The 20641-nt window shown below is 42.0% G+C and overlaps 1 long non-coding RNA gene across 8 annotated transcripts in view; it reads right to left on the reverse strand.

Annotated features, from left to right (window-relative positions):
- The window catches only part of LOC108387343 (uncharacterized), a 280040-nt gene that overhangs the window by 242835 nt on the left and 16564 nt on the right, over nucleotides 1–20641 (reverse strand). For all 8 annotated transcript variants that reach the window (XR_012129445.1, XR_012129447.1, XR_012129449.1 and 5 more), the window contains exon 2: nucleotides 20050–20182. This is a non-coding gene — a long non-coding RNA (uncharacterized lncRNA). The remainder of the gene's footprint in view (nucleotides 1–20049; nucleotides 20183–20641) is intronic.

The raw sequence follows: 20641 nt of genomic DNA on the forward strand, positions 1-20641 counted from the left end.
CAAAGTTCGCCACTAGATGGAACAAGAAAAAAATAGAAGTCTTTTCTGTAGGTCTTCTGAGGAGATGAGATAAGGAGAAACATCGTACACAGGACAGGTCTCTAAAAGCCCTCTTTCATGCATCTCATTGGCAAAGAGCCCACCTCTAAACAGCTGTTAGGAATTTCACCACTGTCCTCCATGTAGTACCTGCAACACCAAGCTGCTCTCCTGTTCCTTCTTTCCTGAGAGGCACGGCTCATGCACTTGTCTTCTTCCCAAATCTATGCAGCTAGGTAAGTGACCACCCTCCCCAGGACCTGCCACACATCTCCTGTTCTGATCATTTTTCTCAAAGGGAGCAAAACTCCCCAAAGGTGGAATTTTAGTGAATTATGTTCTCTTTATAAAATGCATAATACCACAAAAATATTAAACATTTAAGAGGCTAGGAGTAGGGAAAGTAAGCTTAAATAAAGAATATTTTAAATTAAAATGGTGAGCAGTGGAGGTCCAAGTTTTAATACTTACAGTTGAGGTCCTGGTAGCTCTGGCTGGCTGCCTTACAGGCTGTGCCAACCTCAGGCTTAGGGAAATATGGAGACATACAAACGAGAGAGGACTAAGAGTTATAATTGGCCAATACTTCATTATGAATTGACAAGGCAAAGCAACTACCTAAAAAGAAAAGACGTCTAGTTACACTAATGTGCAAAACCGGGCCCATCCCCTGTGCGGACTCCAGTCAGTGCAGTCGTGGCTACCTGGAGTGTGATGCCAAATGTTGTGAGGCCACAGGTGACTCAGCCAGAAGGCAATGCCAGCCGTGGGCGGAGGCGTGGGCAGAGGCAGCAGGCATGCAGAGCACTGCTGGCCCTGGGCCTGGGAGCCAGTTCTCAGGAGGAAAGCTGAGTTTTACCAGATGAAGTCAGGTTCCGAAGGTCAGAAACTGAAAGATCTGGAGGAGGCAGGCAGATGCCCTGAAAGAACAAGGTAGGCAGGAGGGGCCTCTGTGTATGGACAGCACGTGGCTACTGGAGTGTTTCTGGCTGCAAGCAACAGAGCAGTGCAGCTCAACTGCCCTGGATTGCATGGAACTCTTGTCAGCTCACCCAGCGGGACTCAGGCGGCGAGTCAAATGTGCCGTGGTAAAGATTCCAGCCGTAGCTCCTACTCCTCCCGGGCTCTCCGCTCCTCCTGGCATGCGCACCACAGCCTCTTCTGCCCCTGCCAGGGACTGGCTTCCATAGCCCATCTCCTCCTCCCTACGGCCAGAAAAGGGCTTCTTCTTTTAAAGACCCGTGTGATTAGATTGGGCCCAGCCCATTAATGGATCTCAAAGCCCTTAACTGAAGCGCACCTGCAAAGTCCTTTTTGCCATGTCAGATAACATGGTCACAGGCCCCAGGGATTAGAGGCAGACAGCTTGGGGAGGACATTACTCTGCATACCACACTGCCCCAATTTCTTCAGGCCCAAGTTCACACAGTGTACTTGTACATTTCCAAACTGCTGATAGAGTCAAGAATGTCAGGAAGAAAAGTATTTTCCAAGAATAAAAAGAAAAATTAAGTGGATACAGCAATGTATTACATTTGATGAGCAACAATCTCTCCCTGGATTAAATGATGAACTATTAAAAAGGGTCCACTGGTTAACTTTAACCAAAAGAAGGCTGAGCAAAGCCTACATTAAATGGCACAGGTGCCATGGAGTCTTTGGAGACCCTGCAGTATGAAAGGGAGGTCACAGGTGAGATTATATTTCTCATAACCCCAAAGACACAATAACTTTTATGTCAAGCTAGAAATGAAATAAAATGCCAGCTTCTGAAAAACTGTCAGATCAAGGAGAACATCTTGACTGGACAGTGAGAAAATATATAACTCTTCAGTCACCTCCTCAATCCTTTTAACTCTGGAGATTGCCATTCCATAGGTAACCCAGCCAGGGAAATAAACTTATCCAGTCAAAAGGAAAGCGTCTGCCTGAGGATGAACAGAAGAGCATATGGCTACAATTAAAAGCACTCATTCTGTTAGCTTAGTTATTCATTAGAGAAGGAAGCGGAGGGGCAAAAACATCAAACAGAAGAAGCAGTAAAGGGTTTTGCCATCTATTTTTTTTTTAATAGCAACCTGTGCAGGGGATTGAACACAGAGAATCTGGGCTCAGCAGATATACACAATAGCCCCTGCCTGGCAGTTAACAGGTTATTAAGATGTTGGTCAATGGCCTTAACTTTTTAAGGGCCTCACTTCTTCATCCACTTCTTTTTTACTCTAAAAGTACTCACATGCATCTTATTTTAAAATGCATTAAAGAAAAAATTACAGTACTCCCAACCCATGGAAACACACACACACACAGAATCCTCTCATCCCAACCTCCCAAATGGCAAAAGCCACATGGGTACCCTTCTGAACCATTCTTTTTTTTTAATTTTTTTATTTTGGTATCATTTATATACAATTACATGAGCAACATTGTGGTTACTAGATTCCCCCCTTTATCAAGTCCCCACCACATACCCCATTGCAGTCACTGTCCATCAGCACAGTAAGATGCTATACAGTCACTACTTGTCTTCTCTGTGCTATACTGCCTTCCCCGTGTCCCCCCCTACATCATGTGTGCTAATTGTAATGACCCTTATTCCCCTTATCCCTCCTTTCCCACCCATCCTCCCCAGTCCCTTTCCCTTTGGTAATTATTAGTTCATTCTTGGGTTCTGTGAGTCTGCTGCTGTTTTGGTCCTTCAGTTTTTGCTTTGTTCTTATACTCCACAGATGAGTGAAATCATTTGGTACTTGTCTTTCTCCACCTGGCTTACTTCACTGAGCATAATACCCTCTAGCTCCATCCACTGTTGTTGCAAATGGTAGGATCTGTTTTCTTCTTAAGGCTGAATAATATTCCATTGTGCATATGTACCACCTCTTCTTCATTCATCTACTGATGGACACTTAGGTTGTTTCCATTTCTTGGCTATTGTAAATAGTGCTGCAATAAACATAGGTGTGCATATGTCTTTTTCAAACTGGGCTCCTGCATTCTTAGGGTAAATTCCTAGGAGTGGAATTCCTGGATCCAATGGTATTTCTATTTTGAGTTTTTTGAGGAATCTCCATACTGCTTTCCACAATGGTTGAACTAATTTACATTTCCATCAGCAGTGTAGGAGGATTCCCCTTTCTCCACATCCTTGCCAACATTGTTATGGTTTGTCTTTTGGATATTGGCATCCTAACAGAACAGTCATGTCCTCTTCTATTCATCCTGAGGTGATATCTCATTGTAGTTTTAATTTGCATTTCTCTGCTGATAAGTGATGTGGAGCATCTTTTCATGTGTCTGTTGGCCATCTGAATTTCTTCTTTGGAGAAGTATCTGTTCAGATCCTCTGCCCATTTTTTAATTGGATTATTTGCTTTTTGTTTGTTGAGGTGCGTGAGCTCTTTATATATTTTGGATGTCAACCCCTTATCGCATATGTCATTTATGAATATATTCTCCCATACTGTAGGATGTCTTTTTGTCCTACTGATAGTGTCCTTTGCTGTAAAGAAGCTTTTTAGACTGATATAGTCCCACTTATTCATTTTTGCTTTTGTTTCCCTTGCCCGGGGAGATTTGTTCATAAAGAAGTTGCTCGTGTTTATATTCAAGAGAGTTTTCCCTACATTTTCTTCTAAGAGTTTTATGGTTTCATGACTTACATTCAGCTCTTTGATCCATTTTGAGTTTACTTTTGTATATGGGGTTAGACAGTAATCCAGTTTCATTCTCTTACATGTAGCTGTCCAGTTTTGCCAACACCAGCTGTTGAAGAGGCTGCCATTTCCCCATTGTATATCCATGGCTCCTTTATTGTATATTAATTGACCATATATGCTTGGGTTAATATTTGGGCTCTGTATTCTGTTCCACTGGTCTGTGGGTCTGTTCTTGTGCCAGTACCAAATTGTCTTGATTACTGTGGCTTTGTAGTAGAGCTTGAAGTTGGGAATTGAGATACCCCCTACTTTATTCTTCCTTCTCAGGATTGCTTTGGCTATTCCTGGTCTTCTGTTGTTCCATATGAATTTTAGAACTATTTGTTCCAGTTTGTTGAAGAATGCTGTCAGTATTTTGATAGGGATTACACTGAATCTGTATATTGCTTTAGGCAGTATGGACGTTTTGACAATATTAATTCTTCCTAGCCAAGAGCATGGGATGAATTTCCATTTATTAGTGTCCTCTCTAATTTCTCTTAAGAGTGTCTTGTAGTTTTCAGGGTATAGGTCTTTCACCTCTTTGGTTAGGTTTATTCCTAGGTATTTTATTCTTTTGGATGCAATTGTGAATGGAATTGTTTTCCTGATTTCTCTTTCTGCTAGTTCATCATTACTGTATAGGAATGCAACAGATTTCTGTGCATTAATTTTGTATCTTGCAACTTTGCTGAATTCATATATTAATTCTAGTAGATTTAGAGTGGATTCTTTAGAGTTTTTTTGTCCTTCTGAACCTTTCATCCTGCTTGCATACAAACATTTATTCCTCCTTAGAGAGTTTAAACTTCTGTTCTTGTAGAAACCAAATCATACTATGGTCAAAACTCTACAATTTCCTTTTTCTTTCAATTTACCATGGATATTCTCTAAAACAATTCATATGGATCTAATTTATTTATTTATACTCCCTTAAGTTGAAATTATGAATATACCAAATTGTATTTCTACCTAAATATATCCTATTGATGGACATCAGGCAATGTTTCAGTTATGCTTTGTTTTGCCACTAAAAAGTATGCCAAAAGCATCCTTGTGTATTTATTTCTCGGTTCTATGATTTTCATAACTGAAGAATATATTCTCCAAAATGATATTTGAGGCAAAAATATTTATTTTTTAATAGATATTGTTGTACTGTTGTCCCAAAGACAGTAATAATTTATATCCTTAGCTATAATATATGAGAAGACAGGTTTTTCTACTTATCGCCAGCACTTTATGTTATTAGCCTTTTTAATTTTGGGCCACTTAATGAGAAAAATGGTATTTCACATTGTTTAATACACATTTCTGAATGTAAGGTGATTCATCTCACTCTTTAGTAGACTTTAGTTCTATAGGTTAGACTTTTACTCTGGACAGACAACATGCTCATGAGAAAACTGAAGGAGCTGGACTAAATCGCTAGAGAAATGACCTTTAATTGTGACCTGGAACACCATTTTAACCAGAAACCTGAAACTAGTGTTTCAGTTTTAGTGCCTAAAAGAAATTCATGGTTTGGCCATTGTGCAATAACACCTTGACCACATTTTAAAGAAGACACTCAAAAAACTTCCAGAGACATCTAAATTACACACAATAGCCACCACCACAGGGGCAGAAGACATGAATGTTAAGTTCAACATGAACTTGTTTTGGACACCGAGGCACTGCCAGACCTGGAACAGAGGTGAAGTTGACAGTGGCTACCTGAAGCACTGGACTGAGAAGCATTCTGAGGCTGAGCAGGGCTCACTAGAGAAGAAAGATGGAGTAGCAGTATGTGCCGTGGGAACAGGAATCTAGAGGACCAAGATCCCAGCTGCAGGACCCTGATATTGGCCCCGAGTGGGAAGAGTGTGGGACTGGTACCAGGGGCTCCGAGATGCCCGGGTTCTTTGATCTGGGCAGGAAGAAAGACATCACCCTCCTCACCTCTTCCTGCCTCGAGGTCCTTCCTCCTCACTGAGGTACTAGCATCAGTGGAATCCCACCCGTCTGCCCCCTTCCTTCTCCAACTATCCCCTTCTTTAACACATTTTCATTTACCCAGAATTCACCTGAATACAAATGTTATGGGAAATGGTGAAAAATCCTCAGTCTACTAGAAATGGCCAGATAGGGCTGGTAAGCAAGAAATTAAATGACATTTGAAAATCTGCAGAGAAGAGAAATTGTAGACAAAATGACAGACATGAAATATATGATTCTCCTCAGAGAATTAGCTTTCAAGCCAGGAGAAAAAGCCACCTTATTGCTAAAGCTTAGAATGCCTACATTTCAGCCTCATCCAGGGATGGTGCACCTCTCCCTTAGAAAAGGCAAGTTGACCAGGCACTGTCCTCCACGCCCCTTCTCTCCCGGAGACTGTCTCCTTTATCAGGACATCGCCTGACCCCTAGTGGTCACAGCGTCTTCAGCAGGCCCCGGAGAGCTTCCTTTATTTGATGGCTTACCAGAATTCTAATCACTGACAGGTAAACAGCATTTCCTTTGAAAAACTGCTATCTGTAAATTACCACAGTAACAGGTCTCTGACTTCCTCTGACTTTTGAGGGTTTTCAAAACAAGTAAACTTCAGAGAAATTGCCAGAGAGGCCTAAACATTAAAGAACATAAGCAACCCTTTGTCATGTGACAGCAATGCATGGCATTTCTCCTGAATTGATTTTCTCTTGTGATGGTAAACTCAGGATACAAAAGCCTCGAGGTCTGCCTTTTAGGAAAGGAGTAAAGAATTACATCCAAGGTAAGAAAGCATTCTTGTGTCCACACATCCATCCAAACCCACCTTACTCAAGGTGAAACATGGAAGGGGAAAGACTAGAAACCAGAATTTTTCAGCCCTGTAACACTTGCATATGTTGTAGCTAATACTGCCTAAATTAGTTCTAAATGGTGGGGAAAGGCAATGGGAGTTTGTGAGATTGTAACATATTTTAGTCCCAGCTAATTCATGAAGTGCTTGGTGAGGGGTGGAACCACAGCTGAATACACTCTAGATCTACCACCAACCCCCATCCTGCTCTGGGCAGATCTGACTCAGGAGTGGGTGGGCTGAGCCTCCAGGAGAAGGGTCTCAGAAGTCACAGCTGGCAAAAGCTAGGGTGAGCAGGGTATCCCAGTCTTCACACACACACACACACACACACACACATACCACACCACACCTGCCTCAAGTCCCAGATGGCTCTCAAAAGTAGGATGACCCCATTTTTAAAAGGGCAAAAGATCTGAACAGACACATGACTGAAGAAAAGAGATGGATGGCAAGTAAGTGTATGAAAAGATGCTCTACATCATTTGTTGTCAGGGAATTGCAATACAATAAATAAAGTCACACTGGACTATAACCCCAAGTATAAAATAAATACCTATGAACCCAATTGATATATGTAAATGATGGAATAAATAAATTGGGGAGAATAGATAGTTTTCCATGACAAAGAATTTCAAATAATTTATGTAAATACTCCCTGATTCAGAAGATAGAGCACAACTTCCCAGTCCTTACATGTGAGCTGCACATAGTAAATTCCTTCCAAAGAGCACAGCATGGAAAGGAAGGAGAAAGGATGTATAACTTTTGTGGATAAAATGAGAGTTCCTGTGGCCAGGATTCTCACCTGGCCCTGGTGGATAGCTCACTGCACACCTGTGGGCACTACATGGCTGTTGACTCTATAAAAAGAGCTCCACCCAGTGCTCTGGGTGTGACATGGTGGCAGGGCTGCAAGGCTGCAGGAGAGCAGAGCAGAGGCTGGAATGGTGGCAGCGCCGAGGACAGAGGCCCAGAGGACAGCTGTGCAGGACAGCTGTGCAGAGAAGCCCAGAGGACAGCTGTGAGGACAGGGGCCAGAGGCAGAGACTGGCTTGCTGCATGCAGACTCACTCTGAGTGAATGGGATTTTAGTGACTGACCTGCCACTGTGAGAATAATGTTGGGTATAACCCAAGAATGTATTGCTGTCATTTTCTTTGGTCACATTGAATTCATAGCGAACTTGCCCGGGGCTGAAACCCATTGGCAAGAGACTTTACAAGGAAGAAACTGGGCAAGTATCTCCAAAGCAGGTGATTAAGCTTTGCATTAATAGTGACAAGTCTCATTGATAGAACATAGCCTTGAAGGGATGGGCTGAGACAGGCACATCACCTCTGTGCTCCTTCTTTCCCCAAACCCATAAGCTCAGACTAATCATTAGAAAACCATCAGACAAATCCCAACTGATGGGCATTCTACAAAATACCTGCACAGTACTACTCGAATTTGTCAAAGTCATCAAAAACAAGGAAAGTTAAAAGACTGTCAAGAGGAGTCTGAGATGCATGACAACTGATTGGAATGTGGTGTCATGGATGGAATCAAGGTCATTCGATAAAAAGTAAAGAAATTTGAATAAAGTACAGACTTTAGTTAATAATAATGTATTTGTGCTGGTCCCTTAGTTGTGACAAATGGTCCATACTAATATAAGATATTCATAGTAGGGGAAACTGTTTTGGGTAGATGAGAGCTCTCTGTTCTAGCTCTGCAATTTATCTTTAGATCCAGAACTATTCCATAACAAAAAGTTATTTTAAAAAAAAAAGGGTGAGCAACTCATCCTGGTTTGCCCCGGATCTTCCCAGTGTCAGTGCTGAAAGTCTGACATCACTGAAAACCCATCAGTGAGGGCAAAACAAGAGGGCTGGTCCCAACAGTATGCCAGCCCCCGGCACAGTACAGATTCTCGAGGCACTAGGAGTGCACTGATGGACTGGCTTTCCCTTTCTGAGGTATTTGGTGGTTTCCTGCCTAATTTCTTTTAGGCCTGCAACACTTACTACTGGCCACAATCAACCTAAAAGCCAGCAAGACACAACCAGGGAGGACTTTACTTCAGTGGAAATAGCCTTGGCAAGAAAAGAAAACTTTCTCAAACACAATCAAGGTGACAAATCATGAGTAATTCCTCGAAACATGGGTATGGCAGCTCTGATGGGCTCTTCCAGCATGAGACTCACAGGATTTCAGCAGCGAATCACCTATACACACATAATAAGTCAGGTCGGTTATTGACACTCGGAGGAATGGAGGCACAGCATGGCCAGATCCGGCTTGGAAGGCAGTTCGGACAGACATCCAGTTCACACCAATAGTGCCAAATATCACAAACACACTAAAATATCACTGGAAGTGTCATAAGGTAGAAAAAATGGGATTTTTCCAGGAAAAATGGGGTTACTGTGCATGGCTGGAAGAAATACAAATGGTACCCCAAATCTTCCCTAGGCAGCTAGAACCAAAGTTACATGTCAGAGAACAATCAGCCCGCTGGTGGTGTGGTGGTGGCTTGTCTAGGGCATGTCTAGATGTACACACCAGTGGATTTAGGAACTACCTTGCAAACCTAAGCCAGTTGAAAATAAAGAAGCACCTGCAATTTGATAAGCCACTACTTTGGGGGAGTATGAAGATCCTCCACTCCCTCCCATCCTTAAAATTTACTCCCAGCCCCCGTCCCCAGACAGACATCAAATCCCAGAGGGGACCCTGTGAGCTGCGTTCTCAGGAGGAGTGGGTCCAATTACCCCGAGACCTTTAGTTGGACAAAGATGAGAGTGCAGGTTTGAGACGCTGGGGTTTTTTCCTCTGCCCTTCCTGCACACAGAACTCAACCTTCCTCCAAATAAACCCGGAGTAAATTTCAAATGCATATGGGTTTAAAAGGTAGACAAATTATTTTTTGCCAAGGCATCCACTAATTAGAAGCAGTCCAGGGCAGAGAGGGCACTGACCTGAGGTGCACAGGCTTTAAGAACTTGGGGTTTAAATCTTGCCTAGAGCCCTTACAAATTATGTAACATTGGGCAGATCTTAACCTCTAGAGCCCCTGATTTCTCATCTGCAAAATACGGATAATCTTATCCATCAGATTATTTTCAATAGTGTTTGTAAAACACCAGCAGTGGTCTGGCTCATAAGGGGCTCTGCATTCCCTCCACCGTCTCAGGGAGACGGTCTCCACAGTCTGCACATCTGTGGCAGGATGTCCCCTCACCAGCACCCCGCTGCTCTCTGCAGATGACCTCTCCTTACCCACAGAGAGAATGGCGGCAGCCAGAGGCGGTCCCTCAGCCCGCTGCCTCTGCACCGGGCCTGGGCCTTCCCTCCTCCTGACACCTCTCCTACCAGGGTCGGGGAGCCTCAGCTATGACCCTGGAGACTGGGCGGCACTGATCATCCCCTCTCACTTGAACGGTGAACTTGCCCCTTTCTAATCAGCTTTCAGGCCTGCTCAAGTGTCTCATGTTCTTTTTGTTTTTGTTTTAAAAACATTCTTCCTCTTTTAGACCCACTCCAGGTTCTGCTCTGAACATCAGTCTTCCCTCCCAGCCACACATCCTGTAAGCCTCGTCTATCTCAACATCTCCAGCTCCTCACTTCCCACTCCTCAATCCTGGCATCTGACTCCCTTCCCATCCGTCCCTTGAAAGGGCTCTCCAAGCTTATCTGCTCACTTGCCCTGGCCTCTCAGCCTCTGACACCCTTCACCACTCCCTTGCCTGGGCTCCTGTGACCTGGGGTATCTGAATTTCCCCCTCCCTCTAGGACTGGTCCTGAAATGAGGGCCTTTCTGAGCATTCAGGCCTACGCCCTCCTCTCTTCTCTATTCATGTCTGTGAGTGACCCTGTCCTTTCATAGCTTCAATTATGTCTGTATGCTGAGGAATGACAAGCTCTAACTTTAGGCCCTCTCTGCAGACCCCTATATCCAACTGCCTATGATACCTCCATTTAAAAAGAGCTAGTTGGAAGGGGGAGATAAATCGTTAACTTGTCAGACATTAGAACAACTTGCTAGGGCTGCCATAACAAAGGCCACAAAAGGGATAGCCTAAACACTGCACTTTCTGTCTCACAGCTCTGAGGCCAGAAGTCCAAGATCAAGGCGTCAACAGGTCTGGCTTCTTCTGAGGCCTCTTTGGCTTGTGGACAGCCACCTCTCCCCTGTGTCCTCCTATGCTCTTTCCTCTGGCGTGCATGCCCCTGGTATCTCTTGTGGGTCCGCATTTCCTCTTCTTAGAAGGACACCAGTCAAGTTGTATTAGGGCCCACCCTAACAGTTTCATTTTAATTTAGTCACTCTGTAAAGGCCCTGTCTCCAATTACAGTCACATTCTGAGATACTGGGGGGTTAGTGCTTCAACACACAAATTTGGGGAGAATGCAATTCAGCCCATAACAGGCATCTACTTGGTATGTCAACTTAAGATTTGTATGTGAGTCCAAAAGGCACTTCCGCATCAACAAGTCCACCATCATCTCCATCTTCACTCCTCAGACCTCATCCTCTGTCCATGGGACCTCCCCAGGATATGGCACCCATTCGGCTCACCACCTTCCATGGTCAATCCATCACAGGCTTTCTTCTCTCCATCCCTCTGAGCCAAACATGGTCCAAGCCATCACCCTCTCTCATCTGGATTATCACAAGAGCCTCCTAATTGGTCTCTCTCCCCACCCAGTCCTTCCCACCTCTGACCCACTCCCATGTGGCAGTGAAAGGGAGCCTTCTCAAATGTAATTGATCATGTGAAAATCCTCCTTCAGCCTTCCAACAGATCCCCACTGCCCTCAGAATGCAGTCCACATTCTTCAGTGACCTGCAAGGACTTATTAGGCTCTGCTTACTTCCCTTGTATGGAATTTCTTTCAGTTCTTCAAATGCAGCACTCTTCTGTCTGGGGTCTTTGCATGTACTCTTTGCTCTTCCTGGGACCCCCTCCACCTTCCCCCAAGCAAACTTACTTGCTAATCAGTTTTTAGTTTAAACATCACTCCCTCCAGGCTGTCCTCCCTGATCTCACCCACCAAAAGCTGGGTGGTTCTCCCTTTGTACTGTACTGCATAATTAATGAAGTGCCTCCTCCACTAAAGATCATAAGAATAGAAAATATGTCTGGAACCATGTCTAAAATATAACAGATATTCAATAAATATTGAATGCAAAAATGAGTGAATACAAGCATAGAATATGACAAAAGTAATAAGCTCAGTGACAGAAGACCTGGGTTTTTGTCTCAACTCTATCACTAAACAGCTACATCATAGTGTGGCAAAAATGAAAATCAGTTTGGGCCAGAAGCCCATCTTCAAAGTCTCTCTTAATTCTAAACAGCTATAATTCTTCATCTCTGATCCCAGGTAGAATACACTGCACTGCATATCCAAGAAAGAGACCTTTGCCTACTATTGATTCAGACAGAATGCCAATAGCTTAATGGAAGTGTAAGTGGCCCAAGAAAGGCCAGCAGGAGACAGAAGTAATAAAAAAGACTGCTTACTGACACTAAAAGTCTTCTAAATCAAGATGATTAGATAAATCATTCTTGACAACAACCCAAAGAGAAAACAAAGACACTGAATGCAATGACTTTTGGCCTCCCCTCCCCATCTGTGTATCTCTCTCTTCCTCTGTGTCTTTCTCCTTCCTACACATACACGTGAGGATTCTCATTCTTAATAAGAGGTGTGTGGGGTGGGGGGCTCTATGGAGATGATTATAGATCAAGTCCCCAAACTTTCTCTTAGCTTGAAGAGATTGTTATCTGTTTCCAACAAGCAAAACACAATTTGTTTTTAGTAATTAAAGCTCCTTCCTGAATTGCAAGAACCAGCAACAGGGAGAGGCTGATGCAGAAGTTTAAGAAGTCACATCTAGCAGATCTTTAGTTAGTCATGGACAACAGAGGGTCCACGTGCTACAGACCTGAAGAAAACCTGGAAACCTGCCTTTCTCTTGTTTTCTCTTCTTCCATTTGTTTTAGTAAAACAACTCCTTCTACTGTATGCTTGGTGCTTGCAAACCAAAGATAAATGTGACTGAGGTAGAAATATACATTCATAACAGGAAAGCTTCAGAGGCCTGTCAATGTATCTGCCTTATAGGGAAAGCTGGTTTGACCACAGATGCACGAAAGTTATGCAGCAATAAAAATGAGCAAATATGGAGGAATGGCACTCGCTGTGAATGCTGTGGTGCCACTGGCCAGGCATGGTGCAGACTGCTGTGGCTACAAGGGTGAATAAATTAAGACTCTTGTCCTCAAGGAGGCCAGTCCACTGTAGGGGTTCTCAGTCAGGGTTGCCCACTGAAATTACTATGGAGCTTTAAAAAAAAAGACACGGATGCCCTGTGTGTGGGAATGTAAAAATGATACAACCACAATGGAAAAATATATGGTGGTTCCTCAAAAAATTAAAATTTGAATTCCCATATGATCCAGCAATTCTATTTCTGGATATTTACCCAAAAGAATTGAAAATAGGGTCTCCCTTGTTCATAGCAGCATATTCACAATAGCCAAAAAGTGGGAGCAACCCAAGTGTCTATCCACAGTGGATAGATAAACAAAATGTGGTATAAAAATACGAGGCAATATTATTTGGCCTTTAAAAAGAAGAAATTCTGACACATGGTACAGCATGGATGAACCTTCAGGACATTACACTAAGTGAAATAAACCAGTCACAAGAAAGATAAATACTGGATGATTCTAATTATATGAAGTACTTAAATCAGGCAAATTCATAGAAGTAGGAAGCAGAATGGTGGTTGCCAGGGGCTGGGGGAAAGTTATTGCTCAACGGGAACAGAAGCTCAGCTTTGCAGCATGAAAAGAGCTATGCAGGTGGACGGCTGGTGATGGTGGCACGACCATGTCCACATGTTTATGCCACTGAGCTGTACACTGAACAACGCTTAAGGTGGCAAATTTCATGGGTTTCTTACCACAATATAAAAATAAGTGAGTGATTTAAAAAACAACCACAACATTACTGCCTGGTTTCCAGCCCCTGGGGAGTCTGATTTAATTGGTCTGGAGCACAGTTTGGATGTGGGATTTTTAATGCCTCCCAGGAGATTCTAATATGCAGCCTAGTTTGAGAACCAATACTGTAGACTGTAAACTACCACTGGTCTGGAGTTAGAATACCTGGGTTCTTCATCATTGAAAGCCTCATGAGTGCTTTAACTTTGCAGAGCCTCAGTTTACCCCTTTATGTATAAATTTTCATGGCAAACCCACCTCCTGCTTGTGGTATAAACACTCATTTCAGTTAAGCTACATGAAAGATTTTATACTTTAACAATCTTAAGGCATAAATAGTTGAAAGAAAATAACAAGCATAGAGATTATATGCTTTTCTCACTGACATCTAGATGCCTTTATTCTACCCTGAAAGTGAAAGGCATCCCTCCTCCCCTCCCTCAAAAGTCTCACAGGACCTTGTTAGCATCTTTATTGTAGCACCAACCCTTTAGCCAGGTGACCTGTGTATATGTCTGCTACCCCACAGATCTTGGTTCCAAAAGGCAGCCCCTGACTTATTCATTATCGCAGGCCTCACCATGCCTAACACACAGTGGGTGTTCAATAAACTTTTGTGAAACTGGGCTGAATTGCATTGCTTAACAGCATGTAAACCTGAGTCATTCAGTGCATTTCAAACAACATGTCCCTGTCACCAGCAGATCATTATGCCAAGGACAAGCTTTACTTCCATAAATAATAAGTATATATACAGAGCAAGACTGGTGGTCCACAGGACAAACAGATGCTGTGATAAGTAAGTGAGATCACAATCCAAACAGAGGTCCTACTGTTACTGACACCCAAGCTACTCAACCATACATATTCTTCTATTTTGATACAAATATTGGTGCCTTTATTATAAACTTGAAGGGCTAGCCAACATGAGCCCAAAATAATAACATGTTTTTATAAAATTTAAAGGTATTTTTCCTTGGATTTTTAGGAGATTATTAAAACAATGAGCTGAGTCAACCTTCCCAACACACAAGACCAGCCACTGCTGCAATGTAAGGCAGGAAAGACAAATTCATGGCTCCTTCCCAATATGTAGGTACCCCTCTTCTTATTTATTTATTTATTTATTTATTTATTTGTGTGTTTATTTATTTATTTATTTATTTATAATTTATTTTGGTATCATCAATCTACAATTACATGAAGGACATTATGTTTACTAGGCTCCCCCCTTCACCAAGTCCCCCCCACATCCCCGTTCACAGTCACTGTACATCAACATAGTAAGATGCTGTAAAATCACTACTTGTCACCAAGTTCACAGTCACTGTCCTTCAACATAGTAAGATGCTGTAAAATCACTACTTGTCTTCTCTGTGTTGCACAGCCCTCCCCATGCCCCCCCCAACACTATACATGCTAATCATAATGCCCCCTTTCTTTTCTTCCCGCCCTTATCCCTCCCTTCCCACCCATCCTCCCCAGTCCCTTTCCCTTTGGTAACTATTAGTCCATTCTTGGGTTCTGTGCTCCTGCTGCTGTTTTGTTCCTTCAGTTTTCTTTTGTTCTTCTACTCCACATATGAGTGAAATCATTTGGTACTTGTCTTTCTCTGCCTGGCTTATTTCACTGAGCATAATACCCTCTAGCTCCATCCATGTTGCGGCAAATGGTAGGATTTGTTTTTTTCTTATGACTGAGTAATATTCCATTGTGTATATGTACCACATCTTCTTTATCCATTCATCTACTGATGGACATTTAGGTTGCCTCCATATCTTGGCTATTGGTACCCCTCTTTTAATCAGGGCATTGGTTCAAAGTAGCTCAGCAAGGGCTAACCTTGACATATAATATACAAAGGTATTGTGTAATCAGTCTCATTTGGCCTTCCATAAACTCCAGCCAAGGAAATTAATTTGAGAAGGGATGTGGGAAAAGAAAATTACCATTTTTTTGAGTGTTTGCTATCTCCTAGGCCTTTTATTTTCTCATTATAGTCTCATAACAACTAAATCAGATGGTGATGTGTTCCGTTGCAAATAAGAGAAACACTGACTTAAGCAAATAGGATGTGTTTTTCTCACATACAAATGTCTGGAGGTAGGAGTTGCTGGCACTTGCTCTGGGACTCTCCTGACCTTTCCTTTCTGTCTATTGCCTCTTAGTCACAAGATGGGAGCTCTGTTTCCAGACATCACAGCAATGTTCCCCAGGCAAGAAGAAGGGAGAAGGGCCATGCCCACTGCCTGTGTTCCCCTTTCCCTTTTTTAATCAAGAAAGTAAATGCTTTCCCAGTAAGGCACTCCCACTGACTACTGCTTATGTCTGTCTTAGGCTGAGTTCTCTAGAACCTGCAATGGGGATTCTCATGTGAATGACTGATGGTGGAAGTGTTTTCAGTAAAACTTTAAAGAAAGTAAAGAAAGCAACATAGGACAGAAGGAAGAACTAGGCACAGGTGTGGTTTCTGCTGACATCTCACCTCAGCCTGATCCCACCACAGAGCCAGCCCACAACGAGGCAAGGACTTCTGGCTTTCGAATCCCTACGTTAGTCCGTCAGTGGCTGCAGGCCACCAGAGTGCGTCAGTCATTTCCAAACAAGGACGCTCCCTGTGGCTGGGGGTCACAGCAGCTGGGGGCTAGGTGCACCGTCCCAGTAAAGGAGAGCCGGACGGGCCACCAACAGCATCTTCCACAATCTTATGATCCCAAACTAGGTCACGTGGCAGCCTCCAGATACAATGGATGTTTAGAAAGTATATATTTGGTTTTTTTAGTCTCTGTAGTGAGATGTGATTGACTCTCAGGGGCCAATCAGCAGTGTCTCCAAAACAGCTCCTGCCATAGGCTTCTTATTTCTTAGAGGGAAAACTTTTTTCCTACTCTTGATGTTTCCTCCCAGGTGAAAGGAATCCCACTAGAACAGAAGTTCTCACACTTTTTGGTCATGGGACCCCTTTAAATTCAGAAAAGTTATTGAGGATTCCTAAAAGTTTTTGTTTATCTGGATTATATCTATGACTATTTACTACATTAGAAGTTCAAGCTGATAAATTTTTAAATATTTAAGTATTAATTCACTTAAAATAAAAATAATAAATGCATTAAAGAGTAATATAACTACTTTGTTTTGTGAAAAATAATTATTTTCCAAAATAAAAAAAATTATGAGTGTAACTGATACATATTTTTACAATCTTAATAGAAAGCAGTTGGATTCTCATAGCTACTTGGGCATTTGATTTGTTTTGCAATATGTCGTTTGGGCTGAAGTATATCAAGAAAATCCAGCCTAACAAAAACATACAGTTGGAAAATGGAGGAATATTTTAATATTTTCAGATAATTGTAGATATTGTGCTTTGACACTACACCAAAATTCAACAAGCAGTAGTTCCTTAAAGGTTAACTGCTATGTGGAACCCAAAACCATATCAGTGAACTTTGCAAACTTTTGTTACATTAAAATTCTCTAACCTATCTCACAGTTTGGATGGATCTTTCAATACCATGCATTGAATATTTAGGAAGTTTTGATTCAGTGAGTCAAGCAGATCTTTCGAATGTTGCCTCATTTCATTATACAGTATCCAAAACCACATTCATTAATACCACAACCAATATCATCAGAAAAGACTTTAAGCATTTTGGACAGATGTCAAGCCCATGGTGGTAGATACAATTTTTCTAAAACTCTCATTCTTGCTCATAGCACTAATTTTATCAGCAACAAATGCTGCCAGTTACCTTGAAGTGGCGGTCACTTCATCAGAGATGTTTGCCAAATGTCTGAGTTCGATAATCATAGTTTGTCAGTAATGACTGGCAAGGAAAACGGCATTTCTAGTGGGAAAAAATCTAGTTCAGTTCACAACTCAAATAACAGCACAAGTGCTTTTCCTCAGATACTATTGTATTCCAGAATGCAGCAGAAGTGTACTCAGTGGTTAGTGTAATTAAATGAACAATGTTCATCAGAGACGTTCTTGAATGAAATTCTTTTGTCTTGCTTTTCCCCCAAGTGTGTGGCAGGAAAGAACACTAGGACCAGTGGTACAGGTTTTCATCTCTGCCCTGATGCTTGCTAGGGCACAAAGCAGCTTCACCCACCTTTGGGTTTGCACCACGACTGCAAATGGCAACACAGTAAAAAGAGGCAGATACCATCTCAGCATTGTTATGAAAATATTTGTGACCTTGGTGAGCCCCTGAGAGGGTCTGGGGGGATTCCCAGTGTTCTAAGGACTGTACTTTAAGAGCCTCTGCACTAGAATGCACTACAAGGTTCACTTCGGCTTCCTTCCTGCCACTGACTTCCAGAGAGAAAGGGGAGGCTGAACTCTGCATGCCCAGCTCCTTCTCAATCTCAAGAATCAGAATTCATTTTTCCTCCCCTTCATAGAAGTGAATTAATATTGAAAATATGCTGAGTTTATTACCATTTACAAAAATGCTTACAAAAATTACTCACTCAATTTACCTGTTTAGGGAACACGCTGCCTACAGCAATGACCCTGAACAAAGCGGGTCGCTTGACATCTGACACAATCTTAGACAATTGGATGTTCTTTCCTATGAATCTGACACAGGTCTGGTTGAGGCCTGCCATCAAACAGTAGATGTTTGTGTTAGAGTTTCATAACCAATATGTCTGGGGAAGTTGTCCCTCCTGCAACAGAGAGAAGGTCTTCCCTGGGGCAGGTGCTTTCCTGGCATATTGCTCCCATCTCTGGAATCAGCAGCAGAATTTGATTTTGGCTATCCAGCCCCTTGGCAGGCAGTCACAGTGGGACTGTGAATCAAAATGCATTTCCTTCCACTCACTTCCTTGAATGAGAGAACTATTACAAAATCCAACATTCTTCCCAACAATTCAAACTTTGAGCTGAGTGACTCTGAGGCTGAAAATGAATGGTCAGTGACACTAAAAAAGCAGCCCCCAAGAGACTGTCTGGTGGCTCTTGCCACCTGATTCCTAGTTCTATCAAAGTCTGTAGCTCACCCATTTTTATTCCTGTTCTCTGAGCTACCCCATATCCTTCCAATAAACTCCTTTTGCTAAATCAGCCAAAGTCTGCTTCTTTGGTTTGCACCAAATGACACTAATTGATATCACCCCAAAGACAAATTGCAAGCTCTACCATAAGAAGCATAAACCACTTACAACTCCCCAAATCACAGTTTTCCAGGCTTGAAAATGTTAAGATCCACCAGGCGACCATTATATTTCACTGAGGCCTGGGATCTGGGACTTGCACATACTTTCACAGCTGCTGCATTCCTTTCCATACCACCTACTGTCACACCACCGTGGGAAGTCTTTCCACAGACATTTCCTAGGAAAGCTATGATATTCCCTGAACCCCTGAGACATATCCTTTTAATTATTACTTAACAGAGGAAACATTCTTTGCTGGATTTTTATATCATGCTTTTAGCACAGAATATGCTGGGAAAATGGGCATTTATGCCTTTGGTGCCATGGCCACCTGAAGCCGCAAAAAAAATACTAGAGTATTTTTAAATATCATGGGAAGCAGAAGCCAGAAAAGTCTAAAACATGACACTCTTGTGGAATTTGCTATTATCCTGATTGCCCTGACCAGTCTCTGTATAGGTGATGATGTCTGTTGATTCTCCACAGTCATCATTATCAAGCTTCTTACCACTGAACAGAGTTTGATGTAATAGGGATTGGATGTCCACCACACAGCATTCAGGTGAATACTTATGTGCTGGTGTCACAAACTCAGATGGCTTAGGGATCAAGGAGGCAGCAAAACTGAACAGAGCAGACTGGTGAGGACAGTGACCAACAGAAGAGCTTATGCCTCATTTCAAGGAAGGAGGCTGACATTCCACTCCTGGGAGGCTGCCGTACAAAGGAATTTATGAGCTTTGTAGCCATAGGCAAGCCTTGTTTCTTTACTGTATTTCACTTTTCACATCATGACATGAGGACAGAAATAGAGTTGTTTTGAAGTTCAAATGACATAGGAGTATTGAAATATGCTCTGTAAAATTTTGAAAAGGAGGGGTTACGATAAACTGTCTAGTCCCACATTTAACAGCTAAGTTTACATGCCCTCAATGTAATTATTTAGTAGTGCAGAGACGAAAGTGCCATGAAATTTTGCTCTTTAAATAGAGGACATTGATGGGTAATAAAGAAATTAAGAAAGTCAAGTGTAAGGGTATCCACATGCAGGCAGGGAGGCAGAGAGTAAAGTCTTTGATAACCAACGGCAGGATTAAAATAATGGCCCCATGGCAATGCCTGTGTTTTAGACCTACTGTGGTAGCTGCTTGCAGTTTCTGAAACAGCCTATTAATCTAACAATTATAATTATTATTATATTATCAAGTATAAATATATTTTCATATACTGTATTAATTATATATAATTAATACAGTATATACATTTTTATATTAAATATATATATACAATAACTTTCTTCAAATGTGACATTACTGACTATACTTACAATGAGTTGACATCTGGAAATGCAGCCAGTTCATAGCGATCAAAGAAGGGAAGACTGTATTTCTTCTGGGCAAGCTACCCTGGTTATGCTCAGTCTTGACAGTAAGCAGAATGATGGAGGGTATGCCAAAAACCTAAGAGAAAAAAAATAACCAAAAATAATTTTGTTAAAAGATTTGTATCTAAAAATTATCATCACAAGAAAAAAAATCGTAACTATGTGTGGTGATGGATGTTAGCTAGACATACTGTGGAGATCATTTCATGGTATATACAAATATCAACCATTATGACTGAAATTAATATAATGTTAGATGTCAATTTTATCTCAATTTTTCAAAAGGGGTTTGTGGGCAACCATTGGTAACAATTGGTACAAAGGCTATCTGAAAAGAATTAACACAATACTGCATTTATTCAATTAAATGCCAGTTGTATTTGCATACCTTGTTAAAGATCTTCTCTCATTCAAGTCACAATAACCCTACCAAGGAGGTAAAAAAAACCACAAAAAACCTCATTTGCACTTATGAGAAAAATAAGGTTCAGACATCTTAAATACCTACCCAATGCTACATAGCCAGAAAGTGATT

Source organism: Manis javanica, chromosome 3 (genome assembly GCF_040802235.1).
Source record: "Manis javanica isolate MJ-LG chromosome 3, MJ_LKY, whole genome shotgun sequence".
Classification (NCBI taxonomy): Eukaryota; Metazoa; Chordata; class Mammalia; order Pholidota; family Manidae; genus Manis; species Manis javanica.